Raw genomic sequence first — 17,687 nt, 5'->3', positions numbered from 1 at the left:
TTTGTTTTGGTGAGGTTAAGTGTCAGAAGGTTTGTGGAAAAGTATTTATGGAGAACTTCCAAATCTTCTTCCATAAGCATGGTTACAGTATTTGGACAGGTGCCATGGTAAAACAGAGCTGTATCATCATCAAATGGGCGGGGAACACCATGCAGAGGTAACTTGCTGATATCGTTTATGTACAATAAAAATAAGAGAGGCCCTATGTTGCTGCCCTGCGGGACACCGATATCTGAAACTTCTAAAGAGCTTCTTGCAGTTCCTGAACAAACAAATTGTTTACGGTTGGCCAGATAACTGCGTATCAAGTTGTTCGCAGTGCCCCTGATACCATAACACTCTAGTTTTTGAAGAAGATTTTCATGGTTGAGAGTGTCGAAGGCTTTTTTCTAAGTCGAGAAAAAGTGCACCTACAATTTTTTTAGAGTCAATTTTTTCAATTACGGAGTCCAATAACTCGCGGATAGCTGTTAGGGTACTCGACCCAGATTTAAATTCATATTGGAGATTATACAACACATTGTTGCAGTTCAAAAAACAATTAATTCTGTGTATTAATAATTTTTCAAATACCTTGCTCAAGACGCTAAGTGTTGATATAGGGCGGTAGTTGTTCACCTCAAAGATGTCGCCTGATTTAAAAATTGGAATCACTTTAGCTGTTTTTAGACATTCTGGATAGATGAAAGAATCCAACATTTTGTTAAAAAATTTTGCAAGAATGCTTGAAAATGACAAATGGTGATTTTTAAGTAAAAGCGTAGGTATGTTATCGGGACCATTGCTTTATTTTATTTTTAAGAGATTTTATAACTGTGATTACCTCATTTGCAGTTGCTGGGTGTAAAAATATAGAGTTTGACACCCGATCAATATTCGCTAAACTGTTATTTGTTGGATCCACGATTATGTTATTTGCAAGAGATTTCCCGACGTTGGTGAAATAGTGATTCAATGTCTGATATACTTCATTTTGATCTTCTACAATCATATTATTAACTTTCAAGTTTATCTCAGAGTTAGTATGAGATCTACCTAGCATTGCATTAATGTTTTTCCAGATTTTTGAATGCGGTGTGTTGTTCAAAATATTTGCGTTATAGTTCTTTTTACATTTTCTCTTGGTAACTTCAACTTTCTTTGAAATGTGGTTAAGCATTAGTTAATCGCTCTTGAGTTTGACTGACTTTGTCACTTTTTTGGAACAAGTAGTAAGAAAAGAGTTATCAGTTGCCACAATATTTTGAATACATGTGCTAGCATCTTCGATTTCACCAATCTCTCTCAAATAATTCCCAAATTATTCGTTTAGTTCGAAATGATTAATAATGTGTTTGCTCAATTGTAACTGTTGCTTGTCTGAGTTCAAATCAAAGGTAGTAATTACTAGGAGATGATCGCTTAGATCTGTATAAATTGTGTCGTACAAATTAGGTGCATTCATATACTTACATACTACATGGTTTAAAATATTCTCACTGATAGGTCTAGTGGTTAAAGTGTTGGTACACAGAAAGCCAAATGATTCGAGAAGGTTCTTATATTTTATCACAGAATTATGGTTTGTAACATTTACGGGAACGTTCATGTCACCGACTATAAAACAAGAATGATTGTCGGGCACGGAGGACAACAGACATTCTAATTTATCATAGAAGGTATTAAAGGGAAACGAGGGTGGTTTGTAAATGCAATGTACATCAATAATTTGCCCGTTAATGACCAATTCTACAGAGATTTAGTGAAATCCATCAATACAAATATTTTAAACGGTTTTGAATTTAAGATTACTTTTAATGTACATAGCTAGGCTACCATTCGATAGATTGCGGCACGAAAAAATAGAAGCGTAACCAGGAATTTTATATAATGAACAGACATCGTTTACAAGCCATGTTTCACATATAACAATCACATCAAACACAACTTTAGACTGTTTTACAATTTCTAATAAATTATCGAATTTTTCTAGATCATTCATGCTACGTATATTCCATTGAATGATCCTTAATTTTTTTTAATTTACATTATTAATTGAAGTATCAAATTCTAAAATATTATGATAAAATTTATTGGTTATACACAGCAAAAATGAATTGCTGTAAAATTACGGCAAATATCCTGCAACAAAAAGGAGCAGGACATTTACCGTAATTTTACAGGTCGGAAAAAATCGCATGACACTTATTTTTACGTGAGCAGATTTTTTACAGGCTGCTTTGAAATTACAGGCCTGGAAAATGTAATGCCATTTTGATACCTAGGTTCGATTTTTGTTGGAAAATGATTTGAATTTCGAATACAATTATTTTGCAAAAATAAAAGAAAATAATGCGATCCAATAATTTTATTCAACGTAATGATTACACAGCCATAACATACACTCTTCCTAACTTTTTCACAGTTCACAACTAGAAAAATCCATGTTACATTACATGGTTAAGCATGGATAGAAGGAATCGGGCTATTATATGTTTAAGTACAAGTAACTTCATGTAATAATTTGGCTTATTTCATGTAAATCTCCGATTTTTGCAACATAACGACTTGAAAAGAATCGTGTTTCTACAAGTAATTATACAATATTAATCATGTAAATATCCGTATGTCCGTACAGTAGAATTACATTTAAAACCAAAAATATCTACAATATGAATAACAATAATAAGCATTATTTCTTATCATTAACTTACAAATTTGCACACTATAAATAGTTTCTCTATAAATTCTCTATAATGTTTACAAAAAAATTTAAACTTAGTCACAAATCAGTCGTGTATATAGTGTTTTCTTTTGTATTCAACACTATTTATCCATCAGCAATCGTTTCGAAATCAACCGCTCAGCCCGGGGCTACTTGCTTGAATGTTGCTTTTTGGGAGGCTCCTCGACCGAAACCTGTCAATAATGTAATTGTTTATAAAATTTAGGAGAGAAAGTATAAAATTTATCGCTGCCTTACCAACCTTAATTCGGGTTTCGATTTCAGTGCAATCCATCTCATCTCCAACCCGTTAATATCGGCATCCTAAAACGGGTCGATTTTGGCCTTGGACGTAGAACGATGAATTACAGCGTAGAAGAAACTCCCAGAGGAAATGTTGTCCTGTAACATTCGTCCACGTCAACAGATAAGAAGTATTCCGCAACGGAAACTGTGTTAGCAAGAAAATTTAAAGAAGGACGTTTTAGATGAAAGGTTGATGAGATAAATGTCAATGTCCAAATAATTAATAATTAATTCGGATTGTACACCAGCAGCCGGAAGTCGTGCCTAAGGGCCTCATTCTTGTTTTTAACGGCTTATTTCGTGTTGGCTGGAAGTAAAAAAAAAATCAAAATCAATAACTTTTTATTCATAATAATCCGAAAAAGTTAAAAACATTCTTCGTTGGTGCTTTTAGAAGTTACAAAAAGGCTATGTATTATGACTTCAGGCGTTTATAGCCTGTTTTAGCATAATATATTTCAAATGTGTGTTGTTAAAACAAAAATTTAGGAAACAATAAATCATTTTCTCTGGTAGGAAAAAAAATGGCATCATCAAACAAGAGCCTAACAAGTACTTTTAACTGGTTTGATACGTACCATTGCTGTTAGTATATGCACCACTCCGTTCAACTCAGCAATCTAAGCAAAGTAATGTAACGAAAATATGCTGCCTTCGTCAAAATTTGAATCAATGTCCTTCCAGTGATTTTAGGTTTACTGCAAAGATTTATATTTTATTTTAATTTTAGTCATCAAAATTGATTTCTTACCAGATACGCAAGCAAAAAAAGGGAAGCGCTTCGTCACTTTCGGATAATTTTAGATTATCGAGCCCTTTGAAAATTCGATTAAATTCTGCCCTCGTAATTTAATACGGTAATCTTAAGGACCTTATCAATCGCTGCTGTCTAGAAGTGGAAAATGACATTATAGGCATGTTTTAATAACTACTTAGGACTAAATAACTACTAAGGCATTTTGAAATTGAAGAATTCAATAGCAGTTGAAAGAAAATTTAATATTTAATTAGAATCTTGTTTTTCTTGCCTTTGATTATTAATTGGACCGCTGCTCTATTTCATTCCTTGGAAGCCTGTTTTCGTCAAGAAATTCAGGCTAATGGCTTTCAGTTTATAATCAGCGCCCAGCGGTGTTTTACAGGGTGGTATATAACTCCTCTGAGCACTGCAGCAAATGCATCTCAAAATTGTGTCATGTGATGTTTCTTTTCAATCGCTTCTAGGCAACGGTATTTCAATGAAGTAAATTGGCTCGAAACTGCTGCCCAACCGCCATCAGTTGGAAGATGGTGCATATCGATTTCTGTGGCAGGAAATAACAAACGGAATAGAATGAAGAAGTTTGTTTCCTGATATAAACAATTATTCAAAGAACTTACCCTTGGTACCGCATTCTGTTTCATCAGGATCTGCTTCTGGTGCTTCTGGGACAGGAACAATCACTGACACAGAACCATCGAAAAACGGAAACCTTCTCCGATGCGGAAGCGCTGTACCTGATGGATGTTGCTGCAGATTGTCAAGAAAAAACACCGACCTTGCCGCCACGGCGTCGTACAAAGATTTTTTAAGCGGAGCAACCGCGCTTCGAACCCTAAACAAAAGAAAATTAAAAACAAAAACAAGTCCTCGCGTGCTGGTTTTGACTGTTTAGCTAACTGGGATGCCAAATGCACTTGAATTTTCTAATGTGCAATTGAAAATTGTTGAACACCGTATAAATTTACGACACGTAATTTGTTTTGAACCTGTAAAATTACTGTCAATGTCATGCTCCTTTTTGTTACAGGACATTTACTGTAATTCTAAATGTCTGTTTATTTATTTTAAGATGAATTCATCTAAAATTACGTTAATTATGAATTACAGGTTGTATTTTTTTACAGGCAATCATTTTCCATGACACGTAATAGTCATAATTTTTTTCTGTGTACTATCCATTATATTAAATTAAAATCCAGACATCACAAATTAGAAGTAAATTAATAAACTAATAAAAAAATTAAAATTACTAAAACAATAATAAATTAAACCTTCTCACGTTTAGGTGACGGTGTTTCATTACAATTTACAGGTACATTTTTGTCGGACATAAGCAAATATTTACTCAAGACGCGACTTAAATCGTTTCTTGTTTTCACTATGTAAGTTTCGAATTTTCTTCTTTTTTAACTAAGATAGCGCCTCCTCTTTCAGGCCATATATATTTCACCCCAATTACATCTTGAGATTCACGTAACTCATTAAGCAGTTCAAGTGAAAAGGCAGTCAATTCATCTCTCAGAACTACATTTCCACCTTTGCCGTTGATAATTAGTGAAGGGTCAACAGCAGTGGAGCTCAATTTATAATAAACACGTTTCTTTTGTAAAATTTTTCTCCTTGACCGAAATATCTTTGAAAGCTATTTTTATTGGTGCGAACAAATCAGTTTTCGTTTTAGCCGAAAACAATCTTTTCTAACACTCTTTTGAAATGCAACATAGCTCTTAATTAGAATAACAAATGCTATATTTTCTAAGCATTAAGTTGGCGTCACACAAACTTGCTTCAATCCTTTTTTGCTTTATGTAAGCACCATAGTGGCGTCAGGCCAAAGCACATTAGCATTGATTGATGCTGAATTAATGCTAGTGTAGGACACCGGTTGCTAGTAATTTGATTCAAATAGAGTTTTTTTTTTAGATTTAACGCGGACCTGAAAGGTTCACAAGCACAGTCAATGTCAAATGTCAGAGCCTTAGATGTTATGAGTTCGATTCCAGATCATCTTCAACCGAAAAAAAATATCATGTAGGAAATTCAACTCGAGAGATCCCCTAAATATGCATAAGCGAATATAATCAAATATCAATTTTAGTATCATGGCAGAAAAATGAAGCCTAACAAAAATCGAAAAAAATATAAATTTCCGCATGGTCGAACCTAATTTGAACGCCTTTTGCATTTTCTCAGCATTTTGCCTGCAACGCTATAGCCAACGCAACCAATGCTAATACAGTGCTTTTATATAGTTAAACGTTTACCAGTTTCTGCACTAAAGCAGCAGTTAACTCAATCTTTTCTCATGTGGTCGAGACGAACTCGTTCTGTATTTTCAACAGCTTGACATTTTAGGACGATTTCAGAATAGCTCAGGAAAACAACTGTCAACCTGACCTGAAGGTCTTCAAATTACGGCTAATCCACCGAAAATGCCATGAAAACCAAGTCCCTACCCACCCCATCTATTAATCGACTTGAAAGCCGCATACGACTCGATCGACCGAAAAATTGAAATTTTACATTTGACTACTGGTAATAAGGAACAACAGGTCTTTAGTGTCTCCAGCTAAAAGATATACTTTATTATAAACTCTGGTTGAAAAAAAAAAACCAAAAAAAAAAAACAATGATACCTAAAGGGCTAAGTACTGAACACCTCTAGTAAACCGTACACGTTTGGGGCATTAAATCACCGATCTACACGCAATCCTTTGGCACCCTGCAGAACCGAATCGGATCGACTCACTCCATAATCTGTGCGAAATACGAAGGCATGGCAACAGATCTTCACCCTTTAGTTTTCTTAATTCAATTTTTTTCCAGACATGTCCAAAAGCGTACAAAAAACGATCAATCGATCGATCGATCGAGATGCCAAATGCGTCGACCATCGGCTGCCTTGCTATATGTGGGGTTAACGAGAATTAGTTAATTGCAGTTTCAAACATAGTTAATTTTGCACAGGTCCGTTGCACCTTTTTTTTGTGTGTGCAGTCTGCTGAGGCTTAATTGTCGAGTTGATACGTCAAAAGCGGGTTTGAAGGAAGAAGCCGGGTGAAACGCAGCCAGCAGACAGTTTTGTGAACCTCGGCAGGGGCAATTAATTAGAGAAAATAGCTCTCCGATGTCGAATGGTGTAGAAATACATAATTGGTCGCGTCGTTGCCGTCGTTTCAATCGACCCCGAGTAATACTATGGATTGATATTCAGGGTCTGGGCGCAGCCGCATGGAAACGGTGGGTGTCTCGACATCGCCAATCGGTAGGTGATCACGAAGACCATATGGATGTCGTATAAGATCGGGCGAAAAAGTTGTGAATTGAAGTGCCCTCGCTGTGAGTAGGGGAAAGGTTTCCTAAATGGGCCTATCGGGTTAAATGACCCTACGGCTGTTTGATGAAATGGCTGACTAGACAGCTTATCTGACCAATGTATTTTGAGGGTGATACGCTTAGAACATAAGGCAAGAAAGAATTTTATGAATTTACAAACTCAAAAAAATTTAAAAAATCATACAAGGTTTTCATACATTTTGATGTAATATTTCGACTTTTAAAAATTATACGTAAAGAAGCTTGAAACAAAAACTAGGATGGTTTGTGTTCCTTACTCAAATGAACTTTAGAAATTAAACATATTTCAGCTTTTGTGGAGTTTTAATAATGATTATATAGTGGAATAATAGAGTGTTTTTGTATGCCCCCATCATGTTTGTAAAATGCCTCCATCCTAAAATAACAGGTTAAATAGAATAAATAAATGAATTTAATCATTGAACCTTCAAATCTAAGCTCTGAATAACATCTTAAGAGAGAATTGAAGATCTAAAAACAGATTTGATAAAGTTTTTCTCACGGATGAACTGACTCCATAGTATGGCAACCCTAACTTTTGTTTTATTTCATAAAATTATAATATACATAGATTTTTATAAAACTTCAGCTTCGTCGTACGGAAATTGTTACTTTCTAGCAGTTTCAATGAAATTATACGGAAATATTGCCCAAAAACTGAAATTATGTTCAAAACATAAATAGGCGCATTTAGCCCGCACTGTTTGAGGTTCGGCATTTTTGACAACACTTACAATAAAATCGTTTTCTTGGAAACAGAAGAAAATTTTAACATAAAAAGTGCCCCATTGTATAGAAAACAGATGCCTGCACACGTGTATATAGTTTTTGTACACATATTCGATGTGATAATTGATTAAATCAGTGTTCTGCTTAATAGGCGCATATAGCCCGCTCCTCCCCTAGGTAGCTGCGAGTATTTACGAAAGTTACGACCGATCTGTACTTTAAGTCTTTGCTAGCTTTTGGAGACAGTCGAACAAAAAACACTAAAAAAAAAACGCTTACGACAACGCGATGATCGTGGAAACCTCTTAGGGATGGTATCCAGCAGTTCAAATAAATTAAGAATCAATAAAACAAAACCATCATCCGGGGCTGTAGCGTTGATTGCTGGAAAGATCAAGATTGAGCTTAATTTTCTACGGCTGTTCGGAAATCGACCATTAATTAGAGATATGTGTATTTAATATCTTTGAACATTATCATTTATTTTATGGTTTAGAAAGATCATGTGATATCCGCGTTGTGTTATGTAGGATCACAATCAAGAAACTAAATTCAAGATTCGAGATTCGGATTCAAGATTAAGATTCAAAATTCAGATTCAAGATTCAGACTCAAGATGCAGATTCAAGATTCAGATTCAAGATTCAGATTCAAGATTCAGATTCAAGATTCAGATTCAAGATTCAGATTCAAGATTCAGATTCAAGATTCAGATTCAAGATTCAGATTCAAGATTCAGATTCAAGATTCAGATTAAAGATTCAGATTAAAGATTCAGATTCAAGATTCAGATTCAAGATTCAGATTCAAGATTCAGATTCAAGATTCAGATTCAAGATTCAGATTCAAGATTCAGATTCAAGATTCAGATTCAAGATTCAGATTCAAGATTCAGATTCAAGATTCAGATTCAAGATTCAGATTCAAGATTCAGATTCAAGATTCAGATTCAAGATTCAGATTCAAGATTCAGATTCAAGATTCAGATTCAAGATTCAGATTCAAGATTCAGATTCAAGATTCAGATTCAAGATTCAGATTCAAGATTCAGATTCAAGATTCAGATTCAAGATTCAGATTCAAGATTCAGATTCAAGATTCAGATTCAAGATTCAGATTCAAGATTCAGATTCAAGATTCAGATTCAAGATTCACATTCAAGATTCAGATTCAAGATTCAGATTCAAGATTCAAGATTCAAGATCAAGTAGTGGTTTCTGGAAAGTGTAGGTTTTAGTTGTTTATTGAATAGCTGATTCCTATTCGCTCGGAAATCGACCTAGTCCACCTGACTCTGGTAGGTCTTGAAGCAACCCAAAAACGAAACCTGTCACAACAGTTCGGTAAATTTCACCTGACACCCAGTGCACAAGCTGCACATTTTCCTGGTACAGACAAACGTGACGGAAATATCAATCGGAAGCCCTCGCCAAAACCGGATGAACTGTGTGTCGAGTGGACGGGATCTCGTGCGAAGGCACGTACTGCGGCCCTCACAGAACCGGTATCTTCTTGGTGATACTGGTGCCAGTACTCCTCGAAACTCTTCCAAGACCCAGTGCCTTAGGTCCTCGGAACCAAACGAGGGCTAATTACTCTCGGTAGCAAAATTTAAATTCAATAAACAATTAATTGCAGATGCCGGACGAGCAGCGATCAACAAACGGGTAAGGGTCCCGATTGCCCTGGAGATCGGATCCAGCCATGGAAGCCACACACTCACTCGGCGTTGCAAAACCGGAGCGAAACCCAACCGCACCAATATGGACACGAATATGTTTATGGAATGACCTTTTCTGGAGAAACGTTGCGTGGAATGGCCGCAAACTTGCAGCATTGGGGACGGACGTTTGATATAATTACGGGTGCCGTTTTTTTCGGGGAAGTTCTTGTGGCCAACGAAAGGGCATTTTACCAATCCATAATAATGGACGACGTGCGGTGGAATGTGACAGTAATTATTGTACCAATGGCGATCGCGGAATTGCTTTCTTAGCGTTTTTGTTTTTCATTTAGATTGTACCCAACAACCATCCTTCGAAATTATGGACGCGATCGGAAGGAACCAGTAAAATAGTTGCCACTAACCATTATTGAATGCCATAATAATTAAGGTTAAAGTTTTTGCTCAACTATATTGCGGAGCGTGCGTATGCATCCAGCAAAAATTTCAGTCATTTCAATGGTTATAAGTTGCACCGGTTTGGTTCGAGACGTCTAACTCAATGTATTTTTCCATTGATGAATTTGCCACATATAATTATAGAGCAATGGATAGCAAATGAATTTGTTTGTTATTACAAACAAAAAAAAACCATTCAAGCGCTTTACAAATGATTGGTCTCTCCACTTACATTTTAAACATCATAGGGGAAATGAGGGCATTGAGGTCGCCTTAAGAAAGACGCTTATTTAATCATACAAAACAGCTATAATATGCGAGTTACATTATTGCTACTATCCGTATAAGGCAACAATCGGAACAATCTATCTTGCATGGTAAATGAAAAAAAAATGCGTCGACCTGGAATCGAACTCGACTCTTCTGATTTCCTCACCAACACCTAACCAATAGGCCTAATCGTCAGATAAGTATTAGTCAAGCTGTAGCTCTGTAATTCAGTTGACTCCATCGAGTTGAATTCGCTGCTAGATTCTACTGTAGAAAGTGCTCGTCGTGTCCCGATCAATTGTGCTCTGTTCGTCAACAAGTTAAAGTAAAAACTCGTTTTTATTGAATTGATTATGGGGAAAAATTAAAAATTGAATGAAATGAATATTGAGAAACAATGTATAAATCATGTTGCAGTGCGTACATTATGGATAAAGATGATTTGACGATCATTAGAGCTTATTTTCCGGTGCACAAAAATTATAATATTTTTGTCACTTGCGAACTTAGTTAGAAAGTTCTTCTTGAGTCAAAATCAATACAATAGGAACTACGGAACTTTTCCTCGAAAAGATTTATCTGAGAAAATACGTTTCGTCTTGGATAACAGGGATGCCCGGTTCGCCCCGGATGCTTGTTATGCCCTTATCTTCTCTACATAAGTAGAAACAGTGTGTTTAATTTGTGTTTGAATTTTTCTTTTTAATCTTTTTTAATAATGCCTGATTTTTTTTCTAGATCTTTAGCTTTTTATCGATTAATTTAGTTCCCATGAAGAATTGAGGTTCTATTACAAATTGAAAGGTTGCTATAAAATTTTGCTATAAAATATAAATACATACGAATCTATAAAACTAAAGGAAAAATGACTTCTTTCAAGAGGTTTTCGATAAGATGTTGAAATACTCTTCTATTTTTACCAAAAGTTGTATATCTTCATCATGTATTAAATATTTAATGCGTTTGGAATGAAAGAAATGTCATTTACGAACAGTATGAAAAAGAGAGGTTCAAGATGAGACCCTTGAGGCACACCGGACATGAACACCGCGGACATGGAAAGTTCGTTTTTGAAACGAGCAGGTTGTGTTCGATCGATGAAGTATGATTTGAAGGCCTATCGTTTGTAATTTGAAGATTAAAAGTATGTAAAGGCTTTACTGAAATCAGTGTAAAGATCCACATCACGAAATCATTAGAGGGCATCCCGCATACCAAAAAACTATATCTTGAATAATCAGTACGATACATCTACGGCTCTAGAAATAGTGATTGTTTCGATGAACGTAGCTATTGTTTTAAACTGTACTTCGACAACCTACCTACCTACCTAAGGGTCCAGCGCCGATTGACCGGCGCATAGGGCTGAGATAAAAGATCTCCACTGCTGGCGATCCGGAGCCAGCGTCTTCACTTGCTGCCAGCCAAGGTTCTCGTCAACTGTGCGGATTTCAGCGGCTAGACTTCGCCGCCACGAGCTTTTGGGCCTGCCTCTTCTTCGATGCCCATCTGGATTCCAGTCCAGTACTTCGACAACGATAAAAAAGAAATATGAACGTTCATGTAAATAAGTGACGGTATCTGAAAAGGTGAATGAAGGTTTAAACGATTTACTTCAATTTTATAAATAATCATAAAACTGTTCTCGAACCTTAACACATAGCGTTTACGTCATATGTCAAACTCACGTCAAAATGACCAAAACGCGGGTCAGAGATGCCAGATGAATCGAAAAAAAAAATTAGCACTGATTTGTGAAAATGTATGTATTTTAAATAAATAAATATATTGAGTAATTTATTTTATTTATTCTAAACAGATACATAAAATGAATACATTTTTGTTGCTAATACAATGGCTTCGTCGTTTAAGGAGTTGTTATTTATCTTTAATGCTACAATCTATTATCTTATCATGTATCAAATAGTTATAAGAGTTATAATAATTATAAAAAGTTCATTATAGAAAAAATCTTTCGATTTTTGATATATCTTATTTGTTATGGACAAAAAATTATAGTTGATGGCGGTGCAACGTTAGATTCAAAATTTAATTTCAAGTTTTATAAATACCAACCAAATCTTTTGGTATTCTATTCTAAATTTTACTCACGCTGTTGAGCCTTGAGTTGAGTTTAACATGTCGAATCTATTAAAAATATTTTTTGTTACTCATTAATTATGCTACATTCACAACTCGCGTGAGCTATCATTACGTCGTATGAAACAAAATGTAAAGAAGGAGTTTTTGTTACGAAAAAATATAATACAAAAACTGACATAAACTAGTCGTAACTTAATTCGATTTAGAATATTTGCAGCCTGAGAAACATATTCTATACGTCAGATACAAATTTTAAAGTTGTTTTGATAACTTTTGCAGTAGTTTTCTGTGAATTCTTGGGGTGTTTCATACGACGTAATGAAAACTCACCTGAACCCCCCCCCCCCCCCCCTTCCCCCCCACTCCCTGCTGAGACGATGAAAAGATAAAATAAAAATTAATCTCCAATAACACTTTTTATTTTCACATTTTCATTCCACATTGATACAATTTAAAAAAACAGTCTAGTTGACATCACTGCCGACAACACAAAAAAGAGGAAAAAGAAGCCTTCGTTTTTCGCGTTTCAAAGTTCCGTACCGGTAAATACCAGCACCAAAGTTTTCTCCGATTGTGATTTGCCGGACGGCAATCGGCAGCCGCAAATCGGATGTTGAGTACATATATACAGGGACTTTTTCTAGCGATGATCGCAACAGGTAAATCTAATTTTATACATTAACAATAACAAACATAAAAAGGGCTTTTTTTCAGCAACATTTTCGCTGAAGGAGCCATGCATCACGTTGAAAGAAGGAGGAGTGAGGATTCTGGATCCAGCAGCTGCGACAATGTTCCGCCCGTGTGTCGTGTGTGAAACCTGGTTTAGGAGCTGATGAAAACAAAGTCGGAAGGGTATGGAGTGGTCCTAAACAAGTACTTGTCGTTCCAGGCGGATCCCCCGGAATGGTTAGGTTTTTTCCAGGGTCCTGGTCCGTCGGCCTAGCTGTTTACCAGGCATTCCGTAGCGGCTGTACACCGTTGTGTAAGTACCTAATAAAATCTCAATGAAGATGAGTTGAAAGTATGAATTTATTAAATAATGAAAATCCGAAAATTCCCAAAATATTTTCATCTTTGTGTGGGTGAGGGTACAAAAAAGCTTTGAGGTTATCGTCTCTTAGCAGTTTAACGATACAATCTTATAGTTTTTTTCAATGGTTACGTTATATGAGGCCATCAAAAAAAAGTAATTTTGGATCGAACGGTTCGTGCACCGATTTCCGTAACAGTTCGATTAACGGTTTGATAAATCGTTCAAAATATGCCTACATATGTTCATTCTAGGAACAGTTTAGTGCGCTGAAAACGTTATTCATAAGCGTTTTATAAACCATATCCCGACTGTTCCTAGAACAGTGTCTCCATACAGAGGTTTTAATAGTTTTAAACAGTAACATAACTTAACGCCATATTCAACAGACCGTCGTTTTGGAATTCAAGATAAGTGCAATGTTTTTTATGGTTTCAGATATCATTATCTAAACGTTTTTTTACGCTGTTTCTAATCGTTTTATAACTGCTACAGGAACTGTTGTGTTACAATATTTTCGTATTCGGGATGCATTAAAGCGCCCTTTAAAGAAATCCTGTTGTTGGTTAGTTACGAAGAATCGCTATTTTCCCAATTTTGTACGCAATTTGGGACCAAACAATTTTTTTTTCCCAAAATTTAGACATTTTTTTAATTGTTTAAACATGTCAGTGAGAGGGTCAGTTGTTTCAACTCTATGAGGCGAGTGTGAGAATAAGTTTTTTCAATGTTTTAATTGCTACGTCACAAACGTTCATCAGCGTCTCGACGTTGAATTCGCTTTTCACCGACGGCATCTAATTTTTAGTATAATTTCAAACATCACAATCAAAACACCCTTTTATTTACGCACTTTCTTCCTGAAGCCCAGCACGGCGACGCTATTTGTTCTAAATAATAAACAACTTTATTTGCGTACCAAACCTTCCTCCTAATAAGTGTCCATGGCTACATTTGCTTATATATAATTAAATCACATGTTTTCGCGCCAGAGTTTGCTCAAAAACATTTCGCCAACCTCAAATTTCGCTCTACGATTTCGCACTTTTTCTCTCATCGTCAATTTTGTACGCCTCTTGAAAACGAGTTCTAACTTATCACAGCAATCGTGTCATTTCGAATTTGAAACAAAACAACTGAAACCATCATGGAGCTTGGCTACGTTAAAATTTTTTAGGTAATTCCAAGTATTTTATGGTGCAAAATTGTTTTGATAATAATTTCTTTTCTAGATCAAACAAGAGGATCTAAATTACAACAAGGAAGTCTTCCAGGAACCGGCAGAGACGGTTGATTTGAAAGTTGTAAGTTTAAATTTGAATGGATTAAAATCAGTGCTTTTTAAAATTTTCATTATATTCTAGTATCAAGTTTTAAATAGCTGAGCTGTATGAAACATGTTCCGGAATATCGCAATTAACATCGGTTTTCTGTGACATCGACGTCTGAATCAAATCATGGTATAATTTTGTTGAAGTCAAAGTGATATTTTGCTTAACATAAGGAGTGTTCATTTTATAAAACGGACCCTTTGTTTTGACGATATCTTATTCATTTATTGACCAAACAAAACATTCTAAAACATTTCAAAACTTATCCAGATCAAGAAGAAAGTGAGAAATTTAACCAAAAGTTTTCAACGGTTAAATTGGTGCACTTTTCCTCGAACTCCCCTCATAAGCCTCTTAACAGTTTTCGGTTTGAATTTTCGGCTGGCTTTTGTGCACATTTTCTTGAACTCGTAGATGGACAGTGCTTCTCTGCCATCCTCCCGAAGATTGTGCTTGATGATTGCCCAATAACGCTCTACCGGGCCCAGTTCTGGACAATTTGGCGGATTGTCCTCTTTCTCAACAATACATATCTTGAAGGATTTCAGTAGTTTGAGAGTAGCTGAAGCGTTGTGTGTGGAAGCAAGGTCAGGCCAGAACAATGGTGGGCTTGTATGATGACGATAAAAAGGAACAAGCCGTTTTTCGATGCATTCCTTACGATAATTTTCACCCTTGATCAAATATAATTGAAACAATATTCACCACACTTATTTTCTTCATATAATGAGAAGGCGACACCATCAGCATCATCTAGCGGACAAAATGGAAGCATTAATTCGAGAAATTCGTCTAACTTGTGAATAGTGTGTATTCCGACTCGACTTGATCAGGGATGCCAGTTATAATAAATGAAATTGTTCGTTTCTATTCTTGCACCATAAAAATTTTAGTAAACCAACAAATTCTATTGTTTCAAAAAATACATAGATTTGGATGCGCATAAGACACATTCCACGCGCTTGTACCGCTCAAAAGTGATTTTTATCCATTCGCGTATCAAAAAATCTCAAAATTGTCTATAATTTTGATAATTCAAATCACACTAAACCAACGGAAAAAAGAGAAAAAAGTTTTTTTACACATGTGTTAGATGATTTTGAAAATCAGTTTTTTTGTTGAAAAAAGTGGTGTTTTTGACAACTTTTACAAAATCATTAATTTTAATATATGGATGATTTTTTTTCGGAAATATTTTTAGTATGTTCAGAAGCCAAAAAACACGACTTCATTTTGTTGAAAAAAGAATTTGTTAATATCCAATATAGTTGGTTTGAAAAGCGATCAAAAACAGTCGCAAATGAGTGAATTTACGTCACAAAAAGAAAGTTTTTAATTTTACGAGAAAACTCTGACTTTTTTTAAATAAAAAAATGAGATTTTCTTTAAAAATGATAAGATGATCCTGAAACACTAAAATTTATAGAAATCGGTTGGAATCTAGCTGAGTTACAACAGCGCGAATGAGTGAATTCACGTCACAAAATTTGATTTTTCGTTAAATTTTATATGAAAATGAGCTCTGAAAGCTGTTTTGACCCTCCAGATGGTCGGATTTTGACAAATCGAGCATAATTTAGTTGAATTTTTAATAAGTTCATTATTTTCAAATAAAAATACAAAAAGATTGAAAAAAAATATTTTTTTTTTGGTGAATCTTTAAATAAAGACAGTAGTTATTTTAACATATGATCCCTCAATATGTTGCTATTCAAGTGTCAATCAAAATAAGGAAAAAGTTAGGTGCAGATACTAAAAATTTATGATTGTAAAAGTCGGAACAACAAAATATCGTTTTTGAAAGTGTACATAAAATTTAAAGACTCCAAAGAATGGTTCAGTATAACCACAGTATAACTTTATATTTCGTGACGTGAATTCAGTCAACTACCCTGTTCTGTTTGAACTGAGTGAATTCACTTCACAACTTTAAATCAGCATAACTTCGTTCGTTGTTGTTCAATCGAGGAGCTCCGTACATCAAATTGTGGGTAATTGTTTTCTTTACAACTCATTTGAAGACACCGATATTCTATTTCCACAGAGAGAACAGGAATTCAAAGATGTATGTACTAAAGTCCTTCTTCTTCTTCTTCTTCTTCTTTTTACTTGAACTGCTTATGCAGCATCGATGATCTGCTAGAGGTTCTGGATTAAATACTAAAGTCCGAAATGGTTAATTCTAGCGTGAATTCACGTCACAAAAGTAATCAATCACAACAAAAACAACTTAAATTTTGTAATGACCAAATTATATTCATTTTGAAGGAAATTCAATTTGCGACCGTTTGCTACAATTTTTTTTATTTTCAAGTAAATTAGTTGACTTCTAGAACGATAACAGTGCAGAAAAGTCCGGAAAAGCGATTTCACGTCACGGTGGAATGTGTCATAAAGTGTTTTTTTAAGAAAAAGATTTAAATTCAATCGGTCAACTGCTTAACTGTTTATCAAAATTTTGCTTACTAATAATAGTTAAGGAAAAAAATATCACGAAATTAACGTAGAAATATCGTTATTTTCTCTTTACTAGATAACGGGTTTCGCTTTTCAATTTGGCAAAAAATGGGGTTTTAAACGATTCGTATTAAAAGATGGTATTGTTATTGTCTCATGCTAGATTTTTCTTGTTAATATTTGAACATTTTCAAACAAATTGGTTTATCATTATCAAACTATAAAGTTTGTTAGATCATTTATCAAGTCCAGATCTTAGGTCAAAGGACATTATACCGAGCTTTTATCCAGCAATAACATGACAATAATCTCTTTTGAATGTTTATCATTAATGAATTGATTTAAAAAAATCAATTTTAACAAAGCGTTTCAGAAATGCCAGTGCTCCAAAAAAACAAAAAGCTAACAACTAATATCCATGTTTTCTGATTATGGACTTGGAATCATGCCTGAGAGACTTGTGACATTTCTTCTGAAAAACATGAAAGAAGTAAAGGCTGGTGGTGCGAATA

General features: G+C 34.9%; 1 long non-coding RNA gene across 1 annotated transcript; it reads left to right on the top strand.

The window, feature by feature from the left end:
• The first annotated feature begins 12,874 nt into the window (after window positions 1-12,874).
• LOC129740108 (uncharacterized) lies at window positions 12,875-13,371 on the top strand. Its single transcript, XR_008736110.1, has 2 exons — window positions 12,875-13,013; window positions 13,069-13,371. It is a non-coding gene; the product is annotated as an uncharacterized LOC129740108 (long non-coding RNA).
• Window positions 13,372-17,687: the final 4,316 nt, after the last annotated feature.

Source organism: Uranotaenia lowii, chromosome 1, assembly GCF_029784155.1.
Source record: "Uranotaenia lowii strain MFRU-FL chromosome 1, ASM2978415v1, whole genome shotgun sequence".
In the NCBI taxonomy this organism is placed as follows: domain Eukaryota; kingdom Metazoa; phylum Arthropoda; class Insecta; order Diptera; family Culicidae; genus Uranotaenia; species Uranotaenia lowii.
The sequence above is the reverse complement of the archived record's forward strand: the minus strand, read 5'-3'. Positions and strand labels throughout refer to the sequence as shown.